The sequence below is a fragment of the Trichechus manatus genome, unplaced genomic scaffold, assembly GCF_000243295.1.
Source record: "Trichechus manatus latirostris isolate Lorelei unplaced genomic scaffold, TriManLat1.0 scaffold00145, whole genome shotgun sequence".
Taxonomy (NCBI): domain Eukaryota; kingdom Metazoa; phylum Chordata; class Mammalia; order Sirenia; family Trichechidae; genus Trichechus; species Trichechus manatus.
The window spans coordinates 6,194,416-6,206,965 of NW_004444081.1; positions in this window are offsets into that span (position 1 = coordinate 6,194,416).

The window sequence follows — 12,550 nt, forward strand, 5'->3', positions numbered from 1 at the left end:
AGGTAAGACTGTACTCTGAAGCCCTGGTGGCACAATGGCTAAGAGTTCAGCTGCTAACCGAAAGGGCAGCAGTTCAAATCCACCAGACTCTTCTTGGAAATTCTATGGAGCAGTTCTAGTCTGTCCTATAGGGTCTTTATGAGTTGGAATCAACTCAACAGCAATGCTTTTTTTTTTTTTTTTTAAGACTATAATATATAAGCTGATGCTAGAAATGGGACAATTCTATCATGTGATCTCAGGCATGATTTCTATCACCAAGGACATATTTTCCAACTACTGATCCTTCTTCTTTGTTTCCAACTTTCCAATTCCAATCACCAGTAATTATCAATGCATCCTGAGTGCATGTACAATCAATTTCAGACTGCAGAAGTTGGTAAAAATCTTCAGTTTCTTCATCTTTGACCTTAGTCGTTGGTGCAGAAATTTGAATAACAGTCATACTAACTGGTCTTCCTTGTAGGCATATGGATATTATCCTATCACTGACAGCGCTGTACTTCAGGATAGATCTTGAAATGTTCTTTTTGACGATGAATGCAACACTATTGCTCTTCACGTTGTCATTCCAGGCATGGTAGACCAAATGATTGTCTGATTCAAAATGGCCAATACCAGTCCCTTTCAGCTTACTAATGCCTAGGATATCGATGTTTATGTGTTCCATTTCATTTTTGATGATTTCCAATTTTCCTAGATTCATACTTCATACATTCCACATTCAGATTACTAGATGTTTGTAGCTGTTTCTTCTCACTTTAAGTCGTGCCACATCAGCAAATGAAGGTCCTGAAAGCTTGATGTCATCCACATCATTAAGGTTGACTCTCCTTTGAGGAGGCAGCTCTTCCCCACTCATATTTTGAGTGCCTTCCAACCTGAGGGACTCATCTTCTGGCATTATATCAGACAATGTTCCACTGTTATTCATAAGGTTTTCACTCGTTAATTCTTTTCAGAAGTAGACCGCCAGGTCCTTCTTCCTAGTCTGTCTTAGTCTGGAAGCTCAGCTAAAACCTGTCCACCATGGGTGACCCTGCTGGTATTTGAATACTAATGGCATAATTTGCAGCATCACAGCAACACGCAAGTCCCCACAGTACAACAAACTGATAGACACGTGGGGGGCATGCATATGAGGTGATTGAAAACACCATGGCTTGGGTCAGGAGCACTTTAGTCTTCAAGGCGACATCTTTGCTTTCGAACACTTAAAAGAGGTTTTTTGCAGCAGATTTGCCAAATGCAATGAGTCTTTTAATATCATGACTACTGCTTCCATGGGTGTTGATTGTGAATCCAAGTAAAGGAAATCCTTGACAACTTCAGCCTTTTTTCCGTTTATCCTGATGTTGCATGTTCTTCCCTTTTGGCCTGGGGAATAAGTTTCATCAATATTGAACTTATCCTCCAAGCCACACACAGATCCAGCAACAAAGGCCAGAAGGTTAAGTGGCTCAACAGGCTTAAGCATAACTTCTGACAAATCACTGGATCAACAAAAAACATGGGGGAAAAACTGAGCATTGACATCAGAGGCTGCCACCTGCTGTGGAAATAGGCTTCTCAGAATTAGTTCAGGCAAGCCACTAAACTAACAAAAAATCAGCAACATAAACAAACCTATGTGCATAAACCAAACGTGTTGCCATCAAGTCAATTCCAACTCATAGCAACCCCGTAGGACAGAGTAGAATTGCCCTATAGGGTTTCCAAGGCTGTAATCTTTATGGAAGCAGACTGCCACATCTTTCTCCGGTGGAGCAGCTGGTGAATTCAAACCATTGACCTTTCAGTTAGCAGTCAAGTGCTTAAGCACTGTGCCACCAGGGCTCCTACCTAAGGGTATGGGTGGAGAACAGACAGGAATCCAGATTTACTGCAATATATTATCTAAAATGTTCAGTTGTCAATTTAAAAAAAATGAAACATTATAATTACATATTTTTTCTTTTCTCTTAATTGATTTTAAAAACAATAGCATAAAGCAATATTTGTAAAATTGTATTTTTCTGCCTATAGCACATTGAAATTTTATATATTCGACAATAATAGCATAGAGGAAAGGGAGGGAAGGAAGCTACAGTGGAGCAAGGAAGTGATATCAGACAATAACTCAAATCCACAGGAAGAAACAAAGAGTACTGGAAATGGTAATAAGAAGGTCAACAAAAAACTTTATAAAGATTTTTTTTTTTCTCCTTTCTCAGTTTCTTGAAAAATATAAGATCATATAAAACAAGAATTATCACCTGTATTGTTGGGCTTGTAACATATATACACATATGGCAACAATAGCACTAAGGAGGACAGAAGGAGTGGCGCTAATGTGTAGTAAATTTTGTATACATCTACTCCTAACCTATTGGCATGGTTAGGTTCCAAAGACCAGGCTGTTATTTGAAAAATCAGTGTTATGTGAAAATTAGGGTGCAAGCCACACCCCCAAAGAAAGTCCCTTTTCAATTAATTGCCTACTGTTATCAGATCACAAAATGGAGGGTGACCACATCAGGTTACAAAATGGAGGATGACTACATTATTACATAACTGCCAAATTACACCATTACATGACTTCTAAACCACTGAGAATCACGGCCCAGCCAAACTGACACATAACCTTAACCATTACAGCCAGCATGACTCTCACCTTGCACCTTGGAGTTCATTAGTGCCAGACATACGTTGTTAATGCACAAAACAATCAGATAGCAGATTTTTTACTATTGTCATAAATGCAAAATGTCAAATAATGAGATAGTCTGTGAGGAGTGAATGTATTTCATTAGAATTAGGTTAGTATAAATTTAAAATAGAACTGACAATTTAAGTTGTATATTGTAATCCCTACAGCAACCACAATAAATATAACTCAAAAATACAGTCTAAAAACCAATAAAGAAAAAGAAGGAGTAGAGGAACAAAAAAGACATGAGACATATAGAAAACAAAAAGTAAAATGGCAGCTGTAAATCTAACTATATCAATAATAACAATAAAAGTGAATTGACTAAACAACCAATAAAAACATGAAGATTGTCAGACTTGATAATAAAGATCCAACTGTATGCTGTCTAGAGGAGACACACCTTACATTAAAAAATACAAATAGGCTGAAGGTAAAATAATGAAAAAAGATATATCATGCAAACAGCAACCATAATAGAGCTGGAATAGCTATACTAATATCAGACAGAATAGACTTTAAGACAAAAATATTATACAGACAAACAAGGAAATTTTATAATGATAAAAGGGTCAATTCATCAGTACAGCGTAACAATTATAAACATATTGAATCTAATAACAGGGCCCCAAAATATATTAAACAAAAGCTGACATAATTGAAGAGAGAAACAGAAAATTCAACAATAATAGTTGGAAACATCAATATACCACTCTCACTAATGGAGAGAACAACTAGACAGAAAATCAGCAAGGGTATAGAAGTCTTCAACAACACTGTTAATAAACTAGATAGCACTGATATCTATAGAACACTCCATTCAACAACAGAATAATACATATTCTTTTCAAGCACACAAAGGACATTCTCGAGGACAGACCGTATACTACGCCATAAAGCATATATCAACAAATTTAAATAATTGAAATCATACAAAGCATGTTCTCAAGTCACAGTGGAATTAAATTAGAAACTTATAACAAAAAAAAAATTTGAAGAATTCACCACAATAGGGAAATTAAACACCACACTTCTAAATAACTAATGGGCCAAAGAAGAAATTATACAAGGAATTAGAGAATACTTTGAAATGAATGAAAATGAAAACATAACATACCCAAGCTTATGCAATGCACTGAAAGCAGTTCTTAGAGAAAATTTTATAGCTGCAAATGCCCAATGAGAAAAGAAGACAGACTTCAAATATCCTTCCCCCTTAAGAAACTAGAAAAAAAAAGAGAAAAGTAAACCCAAAACAAGAAGAAATAGGGAAATAATATTAAAATGGAAATAAAAGAAATAGAAAAGAAATCAATAAAATCCAAAGTTGGTTCTTTGAAAAGATCAACAAAATTAACAATCCATTACCTAGACTTGATAAGAAAAAGTGAAGTCTCAAATTACTGAAATCAGGAATAAAAGAAGTGACATCACTACTAATCTTACAGAAATTAAAAACATTATTTAAAAAATATTATGAACAACTACATGCCATCAAATTTGATAACTTAGATGGAAAAATTTCTAGAAAAACATAAATTACCAAAACCTACTCAAGAAGAAATAGAAAGCTTAAGAGATCTATGACAAGTAAAAAGATTGAATTAGTCATTTAAAATGTTCCCACAAAGAAAAACCCAGGCTTTACTGGGGAGTTATACCACACATTTTATTTATTTATTTATTTTTATTGTACTTCAGGTGAAGGTTTACAGAACAAATAGTTTCTCATGAAACAGTAGTACACATATTGTTTTATGACATTGGTTAACAACCCCACAACATGTCAACCCTCTCCCTTCTCGACCTTTTTTTTTTTTTTTTGGTGAAAATATACATAGCCAAAGATACACCATTTCAAAAATTTCTACATGTACAGTTCAGTGACATCGACTATGCTCTTCCAATTGTGGTGCTATTCTCATTTTAGATGAAGGTTTACAGAACAAAATAATTTCTCATTAAACAGTACACATGTTGCCCTATGACAACGGTTAACAACCTCACAACACATCAACTATACCAAACATTTAAAGAAGAACTAATACCAATTATTTTAAAACTTTTCCAAAAATTAAAAGAGGAGGAAACACTTTCTCAACTCATTTTATGAGTCCAGTATTACTCAGACATCAAAACTAGACAAAGACATCACAAGAAAAGAAGACTAATGATAAATATTTCTTATGAATATGGATGCACAAATTCTCAATAAAATACTAGAAAACTGAATCCAGCAACATAGAAAAAGATTATATGTCCTGATCAAGTGAGATTTATCCAAGGAATGCAAGGCTGTTTTAGCATTTGAAAATTAATTAATGTAAAACACTATATGAATAGAATTAAAGACAAAAGTCACATTATCTTCTTGCTAGATGCAGAAAAGCATTTGACAAAACCTCATTCACGATAAAAGACCATCAAAAAACTAGGAATATAAGGAAACTTTCTCAAGCTGATGAAGGACGTCTGTGAAAAACTTACAGCAAACATCATGCTTAATAGAGAAAGACTGAATGCTTTCCCCCTAAGACTGGGAACAAGACAACAAGACAAAAATATCTGCTCTCACCACTTTTATTCAACCTTGTGCTGGAGGTTTTATTTGGGACAATTAGACTAGGAAAAGAAACAAATGGCCTCCAGATGGGAAAGAAAGATATAAAACTCTATTCACAGATGACATGTCTTGTATTTAGAAAACTTTAAGGAATCTACTTAAAAAAATACTAGAACTAATAAATAAGGTCAGTAAGTTTGCCCTATACAAGACAGATGTACGTAAATCAATCCTATTTCTATACACTGGGAATGAAGAATCTGAAAATAAAATTAAGAAAAGATTCCATTTGCAATAGAATCAAGGATATTAAAATATTTAGGACTAAATTTAATGAATGATGTGCAAGGCTTGTACACTGAAAATTATAAAACATTGTTTTAAAAAATTAAAGATATCTAAATAAATGGAAAGACATCCCATATTCATCGATTGGAAGACTTAATATTATTAAGACGGCAATACTCCCAAAAAATTGGTGTATAGAGTCAATGTAATCCCAATCAAAATCCCAAGTGGCTCTTTTGTGGAAATTTAGAAGGTGACCCTAAAACTCATATGAAAACGTAAAGGACCCAGAATAGCCAAAACAATATTGAAAAAGGTGAGCAAAATTGAAACACTTACAGTTCTCAATTTCAAACTCACTACAAATTTGCAGTCATCAAATCAGTGTTGTACTGGCATAAGAACAGGCATATAGATCAATGAAATAGAATTGAAAGCCTAGAAATACATCCTGACATTTACGACCAACAGATTTTTGACAAAGTTGTCAAGAAAGTTCAATGGGAAAGAAATAGTCTTTTCAGCCAAAGACTATGGGACAATAGGATATTCACATGCAAAAATATGAACTTAGACCCCAACTTCATACCCTACACAAAAATTAATTCAAAATCCATCACAGACCTAAGTGTAAAAGCTAAAATTACAAAACTCTTAGAAAAATATAGGAGTGAATATTCATGTTTGAGTTGGCCAATAATTTTTTACGTATGACAACAAAAGCACAAATAATAAAAGGGAAAAATTAAACTTTTATAAAAATTTAATAAATTTAGTAAAAATTTAAAACTTTTGCACTTCAAAAGAGAATATCAAAAAAAGGAAAAGAAATTTACACTAAAGTATGTACTAATCAAGAATGCAGGCCGATGTGCACCAAGAGAACTATATAAGAATATTTATGGCAACGTTATTTAGAGGAGTCACAAACTAGAAACAAACAGTGGAAAAGATAAACAAATTATGGTACATCTATACATTGGAATAGTATAAAGTTGTAAAAAAAAAAGGATGAACTATAGAGTCACACCTCAATACATAATATTGAACCAAAGAAACCATACATGACATAATATATACTATTTAATTCCAGTTACTAAAAGTTCAAAACAGGCCAAACTTGATTGTGGTTGTAGAAACTAAGATGTGGTCACTATTAGAAAAAAAGAAGGGTGCAGTGATTGACAGGGGGCATGAGAGGGGCTTCTGAGATGTGGAAATATTTTATTGCTTGATCTAGGTAATGATTACAAAGGTGTTTGTTTTTTGATAATTCATCTTACTATACACACATAGTGTCCCTGGGTGGTTCAAATGGTTAACAAGCTCTACTGCTAACTGAAAGATTGGAAGTTCAAGTCCATCCAGAGGCACCTAGGAAGAAATACCTGGCAATCTACTTTTGAAAAATTAGCCATTGAAAACCCTGCAGAGCACAGTTCTACTCTGACATACATGGGGTCACCGTGAGTCAAAATCGACTGGACAGCAACTGGGTTTTTACCAGTTTTCATGCACATATACTTTCAGCACTCTTAGTTTGTTACTTCAATTGAAACAAAAATTATTTCAATATATATATATAACTAAAAATGAAAAACATAGAATAAGAAGGTCGTGGTACAAATAAACAAATAGTGAATAGTAAAACAATTCAAATGTCCCAGTTTTAATAGTTATTCTAAATACAGTCTCAAATAACATGCAAACAATACTTTTAAGAGATAATTATGTAAAAGAGTAATAATTTGTTATAAAAAAGAAAGTAGTCTAAAATCCCAAACAAACCCAACAAATACTGAAGATGGAGGGGGAAATGTGTAAAGAGGTGAAATTGTTTTAATAGACTCATCCTGCAAATTTGGGGAGGTCAGTAGAGAATTATGATTGTTTTTATTTCCCTTTAAGATATTTAAAGGCTACATAGAATTTTTTTTAAAGGGTCAAAAAACAGATCTAACTATATATTGCTTACAAGAGGTATACCATAATAAAATTACTAAGGAAAAGTAAAAATAAAGGCTTGGGCAAAATATGTGAACAAATGTAGACAAAATGAATTTCAAAAGAGTAAATAATAAAGTAGAATACATTCAAAAAGTACAAAAGAATTCACAGTTCATTTTGTATTATTGATGAGTTTAATTCACTATGGAGATATATCAGTCAGAATTGTTTGTATACTGAACAATGGAATTGAGACATGTGGGGCAAAAATCTACCTGAAATTAAAAACAGATATTGGTAAAAAAAATACTAGCATGACACTCCAATAGATATTTTATTTCTTAACAGAAAGTAGTCAAAAATTAAATAAGGATATAAAAGATAATAAATACATACTGAATTCAATGCTCTAGTAAAACTACCTTCTTTTTCAAATTCATAATATTTGCCTGAATATATAATTATATATTCAAGAATATTGCCTGAGTAATTTATATAATCTGTTGACTTCAAACTGATTCTGACTCAGGGTAACCCTATGTGTCACAGAGTAGAACAGCTCCATACGGTTGTCTTGGCTGTAACCTTTATGGAAGAAGATCACCAAACCGTTCTTTGCAGCACCACTGGGTGGGTTCAAACCACCAACATTTAGGTTAGTAGGTAAGCACAAACAGTTTGCACTACCCAGACCTTGAACATATATAAATTATTAAGGCAATATTCTTTGACCATTGTATAAGTAAAATTAGAAACTAAAAACAAAAACATAACAAAATAAAACAAAACAAGTTGGAAAAACAACTCTACAAAATAATTCAAGTCAAAGACCTGTCTAAACTGTAATTAAAGTATACCTAGAAAATAATAAGCATAAGAACACTACATCTTAGAAAACTAAGATGGGACTTGCCCAAAACAGCAATTAGAGGCACATTTATAACCATGAAAAATAATAACATAAATAAGTAATATAAAAACTTTAAGAGGTTGGAAAAGAAGAAATCATAGCTCAGGAAAGAAATGAAATCAATCTAGAAATTAATGAACTAATAAACCAAAAATCGTGAACTTGTTAAATAAATCTAAGAGCTGATTTTTTAGGGAATGTAAAGTAAAATAAAATAAACAAGGCTCTAGCTCAGTGCTGGAGTCCCTGGGTAGTTAACACACTCAGCTGCTAACCAAAAAGTTGGTGGGTGGTTCAAATCGGAAGAAAGGCCTGGAGAATCTACTTCCGAAAATCAGCATCGAAAACCCTAGGGAGCACAGTTCTACTCAAACACACATGGGGTTGCCATGAGTCGGAATCAACTCAGTGACAACTAGTTGGTCAGTAGCTCAGTGCATTTCAAAGAATGGTTCTCAAATTAATTGTTACTACTACAAGACGTTTGTGCAAGAATGTAAATTGACTAAGTCACTAGCATACTGCTGATTTCACTAATTTTTGTTGTTCCTGTTCCAACCCTCTCTAGATGAAGGAGACAGTGCTGGCTGGTGCAAGCTCTCTATCTCATTGGGGACTAGGTGGGATAGCTGTGTTATTAATCTAAAGTAAAAGTAAGCTGATACACAAATATAAAAAATTAATAAAGAACAAAGGCACAGTTACAAAGAAACAGAGATCAAAGTTATGGCAATATTATATAATGCTAGGTTAAAAATTGGAAACTCTTAAATAAATGATTACGTTCCAAAGAAAATAATAACTAAATCAACATTCCAAGAGTATAAAACATATGAAACAGGGAGTTTAAAAAATAAAAATTACCTTCAAGAAAAAAGCTGGGGACACTTCCAGGCAACATGGTGCTATAGGCAGAAGTACCACGCTGTCCCTCCACAGCAAAGATCCGAAAAACGAAGCCAAACAGAGAAAACAGCAATCCTGAAACCCTAAGCATCAAATGAAGAGATAAAGAACTCAGCCAATCACCGAATGAAGTAAGAAACTGACAAGAGAACAGAAAGCAAAGAGAGACACATCCGGAGGTCCCCTATTAGCTAACGCAGCACGGATCCACCATCTTGGACTCCAATCAGAGATCAGCGAACAGGGGGTATGAGAAAGCAGCTTCAAGGAGCTTCCAGCAGGAGACAGAACAACTGGTAACCAGCGATATACGCTTTCCCACCCCCCACCCTTCTTCACCCCCATTTAGCCTCCTCTGCTTCCTGCAGCCACAGTCTATTGGCTGGGAAGCACAGCTTCCCCACAGTGCCGCTTGGATTCCACCCGCCCGCACTGACCAGCTCCCTGAATGCCATTTGGTGGCTGCTTCTTTAGATTTCTTCCTTACCTGTCACCACCTCCCCCTCCTTTCTCTCAAATACCTGGCTCCATGAACCATCTTTGCTTCTTTCTAAAAGGCTGTGAAACCCTGTTCAAATGTGAAACTACTTCCCGGCTCTTGCTGCCACACTGGTGGGATCCTCGGGCTTTTTGGTTGTTTGTTTTGAATTGTTTGTTTTCTTTTTCTTTTCTCGAATTGGGAGCCTGTTCTAGCCAGGCAGTACTGCCTGGCTTGGGACCTACCCCTTCAGTTTGTGCAAATGCTCAGAGGGATCCCCAAAGGCATTTCTTTTTTCTTGTTTTTTTGGGGGGCTTTTTTTTCTGTTTTTCTTTGGGGGGTTTTCTTGTTCTTTTTTTGTTTCTTTTGTTTTCTTTTCCCTCTTTTTCCCTTTTTATCTTTCTTCATTACTCAGTTTCTCATGATTCTATACTTTCTTTCTCTTCCTGTCCCCTGAATACCTGGCACTGAGTGACACCTCTACCCATTCTAGTGAGGCTATAATTCAAGGCCTGGAAGCAACTTCCCCAGGCCTCACAGCTGCACCAGAGGGATCCCTGGGAGCTTTGCTTTTCCTCTTTCTTTCTAATTTTTATTTATTCATTTTTTTCTTTTCTTTTTTTTCTTCTTCTCCATCTTGTTTTTCTCCATTTTATAGTCTCTCATCTCGCCACTCCAATGGCAAGCTCCCCTAGCACTCTTTCTTGTTTGTTTATATGTTTTTGGCTCCCGTTCCTCTCTGCTCTCTCCCATACCCATCTTAGCCCCACACATCACAGTCTCCTCCCTCTATCTTGCCTACCTGCACCATGCACTGAACACCACACCACCAAACAGCCCAGGCACAGCCTACTGGAACCTGCCATGCATTGATTACCAGCCCGCCCTGGTAACCATAGTAAGTGCCACAAACAACCCATCCCAGCAACCCCTCTTCAGATAGACTTGCCCCACTGTACCATATCTCAGCAACTGACCTTGCCAATTGGAGAACAAGGCAAAAGGAATCGCGCCCAAAGATGAGCAAGCAACAAAGAACACACAACCCGCCTGTTCAGATATAGCCAAATAAAACAAAAAAGCAGGATGAAACAAACAAATTTACAGTCAATAAATAAGGAAAATAACTACCAAACGACCCAAAGACAGCAGACGATATCAAAACATTTACAAAAACAGGACAGGAAGGTTTCAGGAGATGTCCAAAATAAAACACCAGATGACTTTCCAGTAGAAGAAACGGCACTATAACTACCTGATAGTATAATTAAATCTCTAATATTCAGAGTTATCCAACAGTTGAAGCAAAAAAGCAGACAAAAATGAGGAAAAAATTGAGAAATTCGTGGAAAAGGCAGACAAATTCATCAAAAATACAGACAAAAAAAGGAAGAATTGAGGAAAATAATGCAGGAACAAAATTCCAAAATAAATTCACAACTAGAAATCATGCAAAAACAACAATTAGAAATCCAAAAGATAAACAATGGGATTTCAGAAATGGACAGTGTCATAGAAGGGCTCAGGAGCAGGTTTGAAACAGTGGAAGAGAGGATCAGCGGAATCGAAGACAAACACGTGGATATAACTCTGAGGAAAAATCAGAAAAAAAGAACCAAAAAAAAAGAAAAGACACTGAGAATTATGTGGGATACAATCAAAAGCAAAAATTTTTGAGTGATCAGAGTTCCAGAACAGGGAGAGAAAACAGAAAACACAGAGATTATCATTGAAGAACTGCTGACAGAAAACTTCCCCAATATCATGAAAGATGAAAAGCTGACCATCCAAGAAGCTCAACGAACCCCATATAGGATATACTCCAAAAGAAAATCACCAAGACATATCATAATCACATTTGTCAAAATGAAAGGCAAACAAAGAATCTTGAGGGCAGCTCGAGAAAAACAAAAAGTCACATACAGAGGAGAAAAAACAAGACTAAGCTCAGATTATTCAGCAGAAACCATGCAGACAAGAAGGCAATGGGATGATCTATATATAAAACCTTGAAAGAAAAAAATTGCCAGCCAAGAAAAACTCTCATTCAAATATGATGGTGAAATTAGGCCATTTCCAGATAAATAAAAATTAAGGAACTATGTAAAAACAAAACCAGACTTAAAAGAATTATTAAAGGGAGTCTTTTGATCTGAGAACAAACAACATCAGCTCACAGGCTGAATCTAGGATGCAGGATCGTACCAGCCAGATACAAATCTAGGAAATAAACTCTCAAGGACTATCCAAAACCAAAAGAAATACAACAGGGAATCAGAGCAATAAATCTGTAAATTACAACAACATCAGAACAATAAAAGAAGGAATAAACAGTATAGGTATAGAACCTTCTAATGGAGAGGAAGGCAAGGCGATACCAAGTAATAATAGACTACCTTGAACTTAGAAAGATAAGGGTAAATTTCCCGGTAACCACAAAGAAAGTTAACAAACCTATTCATCAAAATAAAGAGGAAAAATATAAAGTCTCAGTGAAAACAAACCTACAGAAGCAAAAGAAATGAAAAAAAAAAAAATCCACAAACAAAAAGAGTTCAGCACAGGAGAGTAAGAAGAACAAAGAAAAAGTCAGCACCACAAAAAAAAAAAAAAGCACTACAAAATGACAGCAATAAACTCACACCTATTAATAATTACACTGAATGTAAATGGTCTCAATGCACACATAAAGAGATGGAGAGTGACAGAATGGATAAAAAAAACATGATCCATCAATATGCTGTCTATAAGAGACACACCTTAGAAACA